The sequence below is a fragment of the Glycine soja genome, chromosome 19, assembly GCF_004193775.1.
Source record: "Glycine soja cultivar W05 chromosome 19, ASM419377v2, whole genome shotgun sequence".
NCBI lineage: Eukaryota > Viridiplantae > Streptophyta > Magnoliopsida > Fabales > Fabaceae > Glycine > Glycine soja.
In genome coordinates, this window is record NC_041020.1 from 17,442,168 (window position 1) to 17,457,459 (window position 15,292).

Consider the following 15,292-nt stretch of genomic DNA (forward strand, 5'->3'; position numbering starts at 1 on the left):
AAATAAGTAAGGTGTCATTCTTCGTTACTGTTGTTGTGCATTTTACTTAGAGTTTGATGGATTCTATTTTATTATGTTTTTTTCCTGCTTGATCAAGCGTGATGATGTGATTTTTTTTTTGGAAGTTTTTGTCAGCATTTCAGAGTCATAGATGATGGGAGGAAGAGCATTAACATGCAGGTAAATATCTATTGTTTTGCACTTCAATCCATATTAAATCTCATGATTATTGTCTCATACTCATTCCAAAGAAGAATCTCTTCTTACTTTTATTGATTTGTGATTATTGCCTCAAACAATTCAAATTTCAAATTTTAAACATCTCAACTAAAATATTTTGTTTTAAATAAATCTGATTGATATCTAATTCTCATTATTACAATTCCCCCCCCCCCCCTTCATTCTATATTCCTGTATCATTTGTGTCTTTTATTTTTTTTTAATTTCACATATTTTCTATTTTTTTGGAATTCAAATTGCATACAGTTGTGGCTTTATTGATGGATTCCATTTTATTAGGTTTTCTTCCTACTTGATCAAGTGTGATGATGTAATATTTTTTTTGGAAGTTTTTGTCAGCATTTTAGAGTCATATATGATGGGAGGAAGAGCATTAACATGCAGATAAATATCTATTGTTTTGCACTTCAATCCATATAAAATTTCATGATTATTGTCTCATACTCATTCCAAAGAAGAATTTCTTCTTACTTTTATTGATTCGTGATTATTGCCTCAAACAATTCAAATTTCAAATTTTAAACATCTCAACTGAAATATTTTGTTTTAAATAAATCTTATTGATACCTAATTCTCATTGTTACAATTTTTCCCCCACTTCATTCTATATTCCTGTATCATTTGTGTCTGTTCATTCTTTTAATTTCACATATTTTCTATTTTTTTGGAATTAAAATTGCATGCAGTTGTGGCTTTATTGATGGATTCTATTTTATTGTTTTTTTTCCTGCTTGATCAAGTGTGATGATGTAATATTTTTTTTGGAAGTTTTTGTCAGCATTTCAGAGTCAGAGTTGTGGAACCCTGTATCTTGATCAAGTGTTATTGATGCTTTAAAAAGATCCAGGACTTCTTCACGAGGCTGTCAGGGATGCGAAAACACAATGATTTGACTTCTCAATATAATGCTGGTGGATATATACCTCAGCAAGATGGAGTTGGGGATGCTGCACATGGAGTTTTTGAAATTGAGGTATTTTTTTATCCCTTATTGGTCAGCATAATATATATCTCCAAGATGTCTGCATATCTTTTAGTCAATTGTTAAATTAAATTTTATAGTATACATAATTATATAATAGGTATTATATACTTTAATCTTCGACATAGTAACACATCTTCTTATCTTATTTGTTAAAGTTTTGTCATGATTAGTTGATTATATAATAGGTATTATGCGCTAACTTTTTGACGATGTGGTTGCTAGATTGTAACTATGAACTATATCAATTTTAAGCCAAAACCTGTAACCTAGGAAAACATTTTGCTTTGTGCTACTAAGATCTTTTGAATTTATCTAAATTTTGTATTTTAAATTGTGAAAAAGTTTAAACTAATTGTGGGAATACATGGGATGCTCATTGCTAATATCTTCTTTTGTTTGGTGTGTTGAAGATTATTTTGATGCAATGATTAATGGCACCGGTCTTGCTTTGTAATTTGTAAAAGTGTGTTATCATAGTAATTCAATCTAGTTAATTTGTTGATTGTAATTTCAGGTCTGAGCAATCTGGTTGGTAGAACCTGTGGCCTTAGAGAGTCAGGTTTTTTTTGCCTAATTCAATATTTCATTTTAATTTTGTTGTACGGTGATTTTTAAGGCATGTGATTTTTTTTCCTAATTCAATATTCCATTTTAATTTTGTTGTGCAGTGATTTTTGTGTTATTTTTTGTTTTGTTTAATTATTGTTATTATTATTATTATATAGGCGCTAGCTGAAGACCCTTTTGTATGTTGTGATGACATAGGTCTTCTTTCTACTCTCTCTTAATTTGTGTAGGTAAAACTAACATGCTAATTTGTTATAGAACCCTCTGAGTTACTTTTAAAATTAGAGAATTTACCTGGATAATTGCTTTTTACCAATGCAGGGGAAGGCATGAGTGAACTGTCTTTGGCAGATCGTGCCACCATAGCAAACATGGAAAATAGTTGTGTTTGGATTCTGATTATTTCTCATGCTACCACCTATAAAAACAAAATGTTGGGATATATTGAAGACTATTTTTTCCATATTCTCTTTATTGTAGGATTTTGGTGGCTGTTTTGATAGTATGTGAGAGGGTTGGTGATACTTTTATATTTAGAATAATTTTAATTTTACATGCAATGAAAAAAAAATTCATGCTGTGATTCAAATTTGTCTTCTGAATCAAGTTTTTTGATTTTAATTTTGCAAGTTAATTTAGAATACCTTGGTAGAGTTGTGTTCAACATAAATGTCGGGAACTGATTCTCACACAACTATGATTGATGGCCTTGGTGTTGCTGGATGGGGAGTTGGTGGAATAGAAGCTACAATGCTTGGCCAGGTAAAACTAACATGCTAATTTGTTATAGAACCCTTAGAGTTACTTTTAAAATTAGACAATGAAATTAATTTATTCTCTGAGTATCTCTAAAAAATTCTAATTCTTTCCTTTCTTTTAACAGTATGCATGTTGTTTGTAATAATGTATAGATCTGTGTGGTTTACTTTTATATTTAGAATAATTTAAATTTTACATGCAATGAAAAAACATTTCATCCTGTGATTCAAATTTGTCTTCTGAATCAAGTTTTGTGTTTTTAATTTTGCAGCTTAATTTAGAATACCTTGGTAGAGTTGTGTTCAACACAAATGGCGAGAACTGATTCACACACAACTATGATTGATGGTCTGGGTGTTGCTGGATGGGGAGTTGGTGGAATAGAAGCAGAAGCTGCAATGCTTGGCCAGGTAAAACTAACATCATAATTTGTTATAGAACCCTCTGAGTTACTTTTAAAATTAGAAAATAAAATTAATTTATTCTCTGAGTATCTCTGAAAAATTCCAATTCTCTCCTTTCTTTTAACAGTATGCATGTTGTTTGTAATAATGTATAGACCTGTGTGGTTTTGACTATCGGAGAAGTTATTGTAAGAAGTTGTTGTATTTATCTAAAATCTTTTTATTCGGGGGTTTGGAGTTTGGACATTAAGGTTTTGTCTGGGTTTGTTGCAGGTTAGTATTTATATTGTTTATTATTATTATTTTTAGTGAATGACAATTAAACCAAGGATACCAAATGCTCTAACTTGGTTTTTAATTTTTTTTTCATGTAGTGATTTCTTAATCAATGTCGTGAATATATTGGTAAAAAAACCATATTTTTTAATGTTATGTTTCTCATTTTGTCAAACATTGCAGTAGGAGACTAATGATCTAGAAAAAACTTTTTACAACAAAGCAATCATTTTCTCATAATAAGAGGTGGAGGAGGACCTTGGGTGGGATGACATTGAGGATCTTAGCAGTATTGATGAAAATAAAACAAGGCAGCAGAGTGGTGGTGGCGCAAGCAAAGTTGATTTGTGGAAGCGGCTTAGTGCTACGGAACAAGAGGAAGACTTGAGCTGGGACATTGAAGATGATGATGATGAGACTGTTAAGGCTTGAAATGTTTGATGCATTATGTTCTGATTTCTCAATGGGAGTGTATGATGTAAGTGTCATTTTCATGCAAAGAAATTTGTCCATGTTTTTATATTTTCAGAAATTGGGATAGAAGTATTGTTGTTTGTTCTGTTCCTAAAATGCATGAAAAGTATTTGTTTCTAAAAGTCTGCCTCTGCCTTTTATTTGAAAACTTATGAATCAGGACTAATTATTCATTACCAGTAATATATTCCTTTAAGAAACTAGAGCTATGCTCACTTTATTTGGAAACATAAGTGATCAAATCAAAATCAAAGCAGAGGAAATGAACGAGTTTCCCGTAGTTCTTTTAAAAATCAAAAAATGACTAAAATCAAATTAGAGAAAGTCAGATATAAACTACATCATTGCCATTCCTAAACCAAAAAGTCTTGCTACTATTCATGGAAGTTATAATGCTTTTCATGATTTCACATAGATAAAGTCAATAATTCACATTAGTGTGAATTATATAAAAGGAAAAGGTAGTAAGCTGCAGTTGCATCGCACCACTGTAACACATATATGTTGGAAATGAGAAATGGTAACCGTAGTTATTTTTTGTACAACTTCTGTATAAAAGAAAAGAGAGATGAGAAGAAAACAAAGAAAAGTTTGTGATGAGTGATGCAATAAAGATAAAAAAAAGAGAGGAAAATAAATGTTTTTAACAGTATTGTAAGAATAATATAAATTGTGGAAAATATTCAGCTGAAATTGTGTTAAGCGTGTACTTTCGAGACAAGAGATAGCTACTTATCTAACCGATATAAGAATAATTAAAACAATCGACAAATAACAACAACGTGTTAAGTACATTATCTTAAGTACGTTCCTTGCTCATAGTGCAGCATAAAAGTATAACCTCTTGAGTTTTTTTTTTAAAGGAAAAGTATATCTTGAGTTTTTTTTTAAAGGAAAAGTATAACCTCAAATTTATTTAACTAATTTAGTTCACCTATTTTTAAAATGAAGCATATTTAGTTTTGTGGTGTTTTTCTATCTAGAATTCTAAATTCTAATTTTCTATTTAAAATCTTCACAAATTTGATTGATTATTATCTATCTATTTTTCAGAATAGTTATAAATTTTAACATTTAAATTACAAATTAAAATTTAAAAACAAAGCAAATTTGACCAAAATTGAGTTAAATTAATTTTACCTCACTTTCAAAATGGTTTTACATCAATTTTTTTTAAAAGGCAATTTCAAGATGTGTTTGATTGTGTTTTTAATTTTTTGATCTATTTTATAGAATAATTTTAAAAATAGAGATGTTTTGATTTTTTTTAGTTTTTTAGTCACCATAACATTGCATTAGTATAAAATATTAATCAATTTTATTAATGACTAATTTTTTATAAAGGCATATATTTGTTACTACTAAAGAAGTTATTTATACTAATACAACTTAGTTTTATTTATTAATATTATCTTATTCATATATACTAATAATATTAACTATTAAATACTAAAAAACAATAAATATATAATAATACAAAAATAAATATAATATTATAAAAAAATAACTTATAATTCTAATACTATATCTTTTTCCTAAAATAAATACTATAAATAATAACTTTGTTTTACATCCATTTTTTGCACCTTTTTTTCCCTGTTGCCCCAGCCACATGTGACTCCCTGATTGTCGAATTTCTAACTCCCCATTTAATTTCACTTAATTCCCCTGTTGTGCCTCTCCCACGTGTCTTGCTGTCCAGGCTTCTTCGGTCATGTATGTGTGGACGTGCAACACGCTTCCTCCCATGTCCGAAAACCCTTTTTTTTTTGTATTATCGTTTACCTATTCCTTCTTTAAAAGTGTGTTCTTCCTTCTTCAAAACCAAAACATAACTTCTCTCTCTAAAAAGCGTAGTTTCAATTTTCTCTCTCATCGCTTCGCTGGAATCTCGCCACCTCCATCGCCGAAAAGGTGAGGCACGGAGCTCGCGAGCCGTGACGCCATCCTCATGAGAACCTAATGCAGCCTTTTAAACAAATAATCACACAACCATTGGAATCACAAAAGCAAAAATGTTCAGGCACAACACTTACATCGTATAAAATGAAAATTAATAATAATAATAATAATAATTATTATTATTATTATTATTATCATTATAATAATAATAATAATTATAATAATAAAAAAAATAATGATAATAATAACAACAACAACAACAACAAACTTAAATAGAATCCTAATCCAGCTTCCTGCAACAAACTATCTAACAAAAGAGATGTACCTGTTGTGCCCATACCTGAAATTCTTTATTATTATTATTATTATTATTATTATTATTATTATTAACAATTATTGGAGCCTCCAAACGTATGCTACTATTTATACTCTTTATGCCATACTACAATTTTACATTTTAAATCATAAAATTTATTGTTGTTGCGGGAAGCTGGATTAGGATTCTATTTAATTTTATTGTTGTTGTTGTTGTTGTTGTTGTTGTTGTTATTATTATTATTATTATTATTATTATGTATGTTCTAGTTGAATGCCCTTTTTATGTTGTAATGCCGGGAGTGAACATTGAGATTTTTCTTTGAGGTTCCTGGTGTGTGTCATTCTCCAATTGGCAGATTTCAACTCCCCATTTAATTTCACTTAATAATCTGGCTCAAATCCTGAATCTTCTCTTCCTCCGTTTGTCTCTTTTTCTTCCTTATTACTCTCTCTCTTCGTTAATCTTTTCTTTCTTCGGCTTTCATCCATCGTCTATTTTCGTTATTTTGATATTGTAATTTTATTTTCGTAAATAAATAGGCACGGTTGTTGTTCCCAACAAGTGTGTTGCATCTTCGGCGGGCGCAATGGAGCAAGAGAATCACAATATCAAAGTAGTGAGTTTGCTTCGAAAATCGGAATATGTTGTGTGTGTGTTGAATTTTCTGTTTTTGATAGAGTTCTCTTCTCATCTTCATTCTATTTTTTTCGATTTTGATTACGGTTCTTTTTCATTTTTTTTTTGTCTACTTTTTTGTGGTTTGATTTTTGGGACAGGCTGCAATAACAATGGCGGTGCGGAAGGTAATGGTGCTTTGCCCATGCAAGGGTTGCAACAATAGGATTCACAGGGTGGTGTTGAAGAATAAAGTCCCAAAGTGCATCCTTTTTTTAAGGAACCCAAAGCCTACATGATAATAATAATAATCTCATGACCGTACCATTTTTCCAAATAATTAAAAGAATTAGGATTGGTGATCGACATGTCAGATTTTCTATGGTAAAATACCTCATCACTTTAGTTGGAGAGGGCACCTCAGCCTCAACTCATCACTTTCCCTTTGTGTTCTTTAGTATTTTACATTAAACATTGCATTTGTGTCATAAAAGAATACCTGGATAAGTAATTATAAATACATGTCTAATATTAATATGGAAATACATTTAACAAAAAAAATTAACCTTTCTTTAAGGAAGAAACTATAAGAAAAATGACATAATATAGGATCTCATATATACTTTTTTTATGCAATGTAACGACCCATCCATACACACAAGCTTCTGGAACCCTTTAATTGGCGGATTTCAACTCCCTATTTAATTCCACTAAATACTCAAAATTGTATTCTATTTCCTGTGTTTTCTTCGTTACTCTCTCTCCCTCAATCTTCTCTTTCTCCATCTTTCTCTTTCTGAATCTTCTCCTCTTTTCCTTTTATTCCTTCTGTTTTGTCCTTCATGCAGGCGATTACTAGCGATTCCGACTTCATGCAGGCAAGTTGTGTAGAAGCAAGCTTCATGATGATGAATCTAGTATGATTCAAGTAGTTTTGATTATGACAAAAAGCCCAAAAGAATGATGTCAAGATTGAGTCAACAAGTTCAAGATCAAGATTAAAGAAAAGACATCAAGAAGAATCAAGATTCAAGAGAAGAAACCAAAAAAGCAACAAGCCAAGACTTCACAAGGGAAGTATTGAAAAAGATTTTTCAAAAACCAAACATAGCACAATTTTGTTTTACAAGAAAAGTTTTCTCAAATTTTTCTAAGTTACCAGAGTATTTACTCTCTAGTAATCAATTACCAGTTTCCTGTAATTGATTACCAGTGGTAAAGTTTGATTTCAAAAGCTTTTAACTGAATTTGCAACGTTCCAAATTTTTTTAAATGGTGTAATCGATTACAGTATATTGGTAATCAATTACCAGTGTATCTGAACGTTGAAATTCAAATTCAATTGTGAAGAGTCACATCTTTTCATAAAATGCTTTGTGTAATCGATTACATGGTTATGGTAATCGATTACCAGTGACAAGTTCTGAATAAAAAGTCAAGAGATGTAACTCTTCCAATGTTTTCTCAAGATTTTCTCAAGGTTATAACTCTTCCAATGGTTTTCTTGACCAGACATGAAGAGTCTATAAAAGCAAGACCTTGACTTGCATTCAACTAACTTTTTTTACAACTTTTGAACTTCTTTGAACAACTTTTGAGAAATCTTGAAACCTTTGCTTCTCATCTTTCTTCTTCTTCCTTTGCCAAAAAGCTTTCTAAGTTTTCTGTTTTCCAAACCTTATTCTTCTGTAGAAAACAAAAGTGTGCTATATCTTTTCATTCTCTTCTCCCTTTGCCAAAAAGAATTCAACAAGGACTAATCGCCTGACTTCTTTTTGTGTCTCTCTTCTCCCTTTTCCAAAAGAACAAAGGACTAACCACCTTAATTGTTTTGTGTCTCCCTTCTCCCTTTTCAAAGAATTCAAAAGGACACAGTCTGAGAATTCTTTTGATTCTTCCCTTTACCTTAAACAAAAGATTTCAAAGGACTAACCGCCTGAGATGTCTTTTGTTTCCCCTTTACAAAGATTCAAAGGACTAACCGCCTGAGAACTTTGTCTTAACACATTGGAGGGTACATCCTTTGTGGTACAAGTAGAGGGTACATCCACTTGGGTTGTTCTAACTGAGAACAAGAGAGGGTACATCTATTGTGAATCAGTTCAAGTGGAGGGTACATCCACTTGGTTGTTCAAAGAGAACAAGGGAGGGTACATCCCTTGTGGATCTTTGCTTGTAAAGGTTTTTACAAGGTTGAAAGAAATCTCAAGGATCGAAGGTTGCTTGGGGACTAGATGTAAGCACGGGTTATTGCCGAACCAATATAAAATTCTTGTGTTTGTCTTCTTCTTCCCTACACTCTTTAATTTCCACTGTGCACTTTAATTTTCGCTTTTACTTTTGGTTAAGTTTCAATTACTATTCTTTACTTTCTTAACTTGGTAGTAAAAGCCTAATTAAATATAGTAACATTAAGAAGGATAAGTTTTTTAATTAGTAAAGGTTCATTAATAATTAATTCAACCCCCCCTCTTAATTATTCCGAGGCCACTTGATCCAACAAGTTGCAGCCTACAATTCAAACTGAGTACGAGATTTTACCGCAACATACTCACCTTCAGGTATTTCCTTCTTTCTTTTTCTTTTTCTTCCACTACAGCTTATGAAGGGTTTTGAAACCCTCAACATGAAGAGAGAGGAAAATCTAAGGCTGCGACGTGTGGGACTTTTTTTTGGTTTTTTGGTCATTTTACCCCTCCCTTTTTTTGCACCATTTTGTTTTGTTGCCACCACCAAGTGTCGCATTGCATATCAAGTTTCAAACATATGTCACTCCCTGATTGGCGGATTTCAACTCCCCATTTAATTTCACTTAATAATCATAACTGTCCTCTCTCTCCCCGTTTCTTCGCCACATTTATTATTATTATTATTATTATTATTATTATTATTATTATTATTATTATTATTATTATTATTACATAAATTTCTGACTATGTAGTAATGCTCTATATTACATAAATTTCCGACTATCTTTTTTTCATCTTTTCATTTTAACCGTAAATCTAGTTTGACACATGGACACATTTGTTGGTTTTTTTGGTCATTTTGGCCTTTGCGTAATTTGCTAACACGTAGCAAAGTTGTTGACATGTGGCAGCGACAAAGTGAGATCTTTCCTCTCTCTTCATCTCTGTAGGAGGGTTCTAGAAACATTGTTGCATTTTCTATTCTTGATATGGCTCTCTTCTCATCTTCGTTCTATTTTTTACAATTTTGGTTAAGATTTGATGATGGGTTAGGTAGCTATGATTTATCTCGCCATCGTTCCTGTAGGATATATCTCAACCTCCACCACCACATTTACCTCTTCTCCTTTCGGATTTGCATTTCTCTTTCTCCACCGCAACACACTCACCTTCAGGTATTTCCTTCTTCCCTTTTGCATTTCTCTTTCTCCACTGCAACACACTCATCTTTAGGTATTTCTTTCTTCTTTTTTTTTTCTTTTTCTTTCACTGCTTTGTTTTTGGGTAAGTTCCCTTTGTTTACCAGTTTGCCTATGCAGTAATCCTCTATGTTACTATTTTTTTTACTATACCTTTCTTTTAATTCATTCATCAAAAATCAATTCGCGAACGATGCTACTGACTAGTTTATCTATAAATAAAAATCATTATAGTTTAAATTGATTAAAAAATTAAAATTATAAAACCACAAAATATATTTTTATTCATAAAATAAATTGAAATTTATATAGAAATATCATATAAATTGGTTTATTTCTATCATTTTAAAATTTTCAATTAGATTACTATATAGTCTTACTTATTACTTATCATTTAATAAGTCAATTTAAAAAATTTTAACTATCAATTAATTTTTTAGCTAGTTTTCATCAAATATAGACATATAACGACATAGCCTAACTAAACGAGAAATTTTATACATATATGTTAGAAATATTTTTTGTAAATTATATTATATAAAATATTAAATAGATTATTTAAATTTTAAATAGGTAAGTATTTATATATTTGAAAATATAATTATGTATTCATTTTAAAATGCATATAAAATAATAAAATATATTTATAAAATTTCATTCATCATTATAAAATTATTAAAATCGTTCAACAAGAAATTTTAAAATAACGTAACATATGTTTTTTAATGTAGTATTTTACAAGATTGTTATTTCCTATATAATTTATAGGAAATTCTATAAGTATATAAATCTAATTAATATAAGATATCATTATGCCATTTATCATATTACAGGATCTTCTACATATCAGATGGGGATCGTCCCCATCTTCCTTCTCCAATCCATTGTTTCCCCCCAAATCTTCGTGCCCATCCTCCTTCGAACTATTGTCTCCATCCCACGTTGACTCTTATGTGCTCCAAACTCAGCTGTTAACTATTTTTTTTAAAAAAATTACAAAAATAATAAACTATTGTGCTCCACAAATTAAATACGTTTCTCACACATTAACTTAAAGATCATTGAAACCAAACAAAATACAGATGACCAATAATAAACTTTACTTTAGCGTCCTCCATGCCCAAAACCTATTCTTGCAAACTTCCCACCGGCCACCACTAAATTTGTTACGTATAAAAGCGACCAAGGCGTTCAAGTGGCTCAAGAGGAAGAGCTGAGAAGGGATCGACACAAGCGTGAGAGTATCTCTCCAGCACACTTAAAGGATTATATATGCTATTAGGAAGAAGATGGTTAGGGCTCATGTACCTAGAATAATACAAGTTGTATTGTAGTATATGAGTTAGTTGCAAAAGCGGTTATGGTAGTTAAGCGGTTAGGAGCTAGCCATGTGTCATACCCTAATTTCATCTGGGGACTATTCTTTGGTGGCATGCAACCTTCGCTTGACCGCCTCGAGGTACTTAACATCCATCGTTAGGTAATCCGCAAAGTTCCACAACATTCCAGAAGTTAAAAAGAAGCATTGTTGTGCAATCCGTAAAGTTTCGTAACATTTCGGAAGTCAAGAAGAGCCTTGCTGTGTAATCCGTGAAGTTTCGCAACATTCCAGAAAGGAAATGGGTGTCGTTGCGTAATCCGTAAAGTTTTGCGACATTCCAGAAAGAAAATAAGTGTTGTTACGTAATCCGTAAAGTTCCGTAACGTTACGGAAAAGGAATCAGCAAAAAAAGCAAAAGGGAGTGTATATAGTAAAAAAGGGTGTGTGTAAATAAACAGGAGTGCATTTAGCAAAGGGGGGGGGGTGAACTTATCAAGATCCTCCACGTTTTGTTGGAAAATGCCTCCAGGGCTTTTGTAATGCTTCCGTAAAATTCCTAAAACTTTGAGTAAGCCTATTTCACTTAATATTGGTGAAAGAGAAGAGGAAAAAGAGGGTAATCAAGTCCTATATGCTTTCTTAAGGCTTCTGTAATGCTGCCGTAAAATTCCTAAAACCCTAAATAAACATATTTCACTTAATATGGGTGAGAGGGAAGAGAAAAAAAGATGAAATTCAAGTCCTATATGCTTCTGTAAGGCTTCCGTAACTTTTCCGTAAATTATGAAAAAGGGGGTGAATTTATCAAGATGGGGGGTGCAAATAGCAATTTTCAAATATGGACCCTTCCAGAATATTTTCGAAGCAGGGTTGCTTATGGAGGAAGCAACCCAGCTCGTCTGGGCGAGCTGGGCGACAACCTTCTCCCCCATTTTCCTATAAATAGGCGAAGGGAGGTTGTTCCAAATATCCCTAACCCCCTTGGCTATGCATTTCAGCTATTTTGGGTGAAAAAAATTGTTTCCGTGAAGAAAATCCAAGCCGAGGTGCTTTCGTAACGCTTCCGAGACGTTTCCGTGAGCAAATCCATGAAGGTTTTTTGTCGTTCTTCACCGTTCTTCATCCGTTTTTCGTTCGTTCTTCGTTCTTCAACAGGTAAGTTTTCGAATCCGAGACTTTCAATTCATTTCTTGTTTTTTTAGCTTTCATCTTCATTTCATTCATTTTCGGTTTTCTTTTCTTCCCTTTTTTACGAGCTTTAACCGATCGTTTAAGCCGTTATCTCGCCTAATAAATGATAAAATGAATTTCAACCGATCATTTGCGTTGTAATCTCGTTTAATCACTATTAAAACAAAATCTAACCAATCGTTCACGCTGTAACCACGGTTAAACCAAAAAAAGGCTAAATAATAATAAAATAATCAAAATATCTTGAAAAAATAATAATAAAATAATCAAAATATCTTTGAATAAAATAATCAAAAAAATCAATCGGACGTTTTTCTTTGAAAGTTTCCTTGGATCAATTGACTAATAACCAAAGTGAAACTAAGGCTAAAATCAACTTACAAATCAAGCTTTGTCTGCAAAAATCACTAAAAACCTTTTTAAGGTCCAACGCCTTAAACAATCCTCTTTGCTTTTATCGGTTAACATGGACCGTTCAAAAGCATAAAATCAACACATAACTTTACCGCTTTTGCAAGAACTATATAGGTCTGATTTCCTCATCACAATTGAGGATACGTAGGAGCAAAAGCCCTGCTTTTGTCGACTATCCCAAGAGATCGTTAATGGCCCAACGCCTTAACGTTTCTCTCCTTTCAAAATCAAAAAGATCGTTTAATGGTCCAACGCCTTAAATGACCTTTTGTTCGGTTAAAATATATCTTGCTAAAAAAGATAAAAACAACTTAACCAACGTTTAGTTCTCAAAGAACTACGTAGGTCTGATTTCCTTATCACAATTGAGGAATACGTAGGAGCAAGGGAAACACTCTTGTCGACCACAAAAAGATAAAAAACATAAAAAGCATAAAAACACAAAAGGACATAAAAAGGGAAAATGAAACATTTTGAAGTCATATTTGCACACTTGATTAAAAGGCTGCCGTCCTTTGTGACGGACGCGTGAGGTGCTAATACCTTCCCCGTGCGTAAATACAACTCCCGAACCTTTCACACTTAAAGTTTGTAGACCACACCTTTTCCGATTTTTCTGAAGTTTTCCTCGAATAAACGTTGGTGGCGACTCCGCGCGCCTTCCTTCCTTGGAAGACGCACCCGTGAGCCCTCGCGTCGCCCTCCCGCCGAAGGGTAGGTTGCGACAGTTGGCGACTCCACTGGGGACTGTTTTTAGAGAGTTAGACCTTCTAATCTCGTGCAATATCATGACTTCCTCTTTTGTCGGTTTCCTTTTATTTCCCTTACGTTCTTGTATATAACTCTTTAATGCTTTTAGTGTGTTTTTGAAATGTATGCATGAGATAGATATTTATTCATTTGATGCACACAAACACCAACACTATTTGTACACATGGTGAGTTGAAAAGGGGCCCTATACCCGGGTCCATGGGAACATAAGGAGTGGAGGTGAATCTGTGGTCATGCTGGGTCTCCGACTTGCTTGATAACAGTGAACCCTCGCCTAGAGTTTTTCTCTTTGATAACATATTATTGCTGGTAGTCCCTACTACCGCAATATGTTTTTTCGAAGGGGATATACCTCTAGAAACCATCAAGAGAGATATGACCACCTTGGGAATTATCACTAAAAGCCTTTTAGTTCCTCCCGTTTAGGTCCCTAAAATAGGGGCACGAAGCGAACACGTTGCGTGCCTTTTAAACACTTCCATGCATATAACCTGAATGTCATGTACGCCTTTGCTGTATGATTATCTGAGGATATTGCCATGCTATGTACATCCCCCTGTTGCACTTTTGTGCATCTGTGTCATGTCGTCACACATGCGTTGTATGTTGGTCTCGTCTTTTGTCACGGGAAGCTGGAAGGTCCATATCACCTTCTTAACTGCACAATGAGGCACTAGGCCCCCGAATGTGCAAGTAAGAAGAGATGATTTTCCGGGCTCTCGTGTCTGTAAATGCATTCATATCATGCATCGCATAAGCATCTCTTCATGGCATCGTAATGGACATATCGTTCCTGCATTTGTCACTTACCATATTCATGCATTGCATTTTGCATAAGTCACTTCATCACCATGCATCTGCATCTAACATGTTTTTTTGCATACCATTTGTTTTCATGTTTACTCATGCATGATCCTTGCATTTTCCTCTGCAAAACAAAAACAAAAAAAGGAAGCATGAAAATTCACGATGCATTCTAAGTTGTGTAGAAGCAAAGCTTCATGGTGAATCAAAGGTGATTCAAAGGTGTTTTGATGATAACAATGATGATAACAAAAGATGATGACAAAGGTGATGATAAAAAGCTCAAAGATCAATCAAAGAACAACTCAAGTGAATCAAGAACAATTCAAGAGTTCAAGATAAGAATCAAGAAGAATTCAAGACGCAAGAAGAAAGTTAAGAGTCAAGAATCAGGATTACAATGTTTTGGTAATCGATTACCAGTGCCTTTGAATGTTGAAATTCAAATTCAAATGTGAAGAGTCACATCCTTTCACATAAAAGCTTTGTGTAATCGATTACACTGATTTGGTAATCGATTACCAGTGATTGTTTCTAAATAAAATCAAAAGATGTAACTCTTCAAATAGTTTGTGACTTTTTCAAATTGGTTTTAAGTTTTTCTAAAAGTTATAACTCTTCTAAATGGTTTTCTTGACCAGACATGAAGAGTCTATAAAAGCAAGGCTTTGTTTTGCATTTCAAAAATCTTGAACACTTATTTCATACAATCCTTTACAAGCCTTGAATCTCTTTGAACTTCTTCTTCTTCTTTGTACTGTAACAGCCGTAATTGTTAATAAATAAATAATACAGTAATAAGTTGATAAATAAATAAATAAATAAATAAAAATATAATTAGGTCATAAATCTCCATTATATA

At 32.6% G+C, this 15,292-nt stretch overlaps 1 long non-coding RNA gene across 1 annotated transcript; it reads left to right on the forward strand.

Moving 5' to 3' along the window:
• The first annotated feature begins 1,013 nt into the window (after positions 1-1,013).
• LOC114398370 lies at positions 1,014-3,827 on the forward strand. Its single transcript, XR_003663589.1, has 6 exons — positions 1,014-1,213; positions 1,740-1,784; positions 1,951-2,306; positions 2,423-2,554; positions 2,823-2,961; positions 3,415-3,827. It is a non-coding gene; the product is annotated as an uncharacterized LOC114398370 (long non-coding RNA).
• Positions 3,828-15,292: the final 11,465 nt, after the last annotated feature.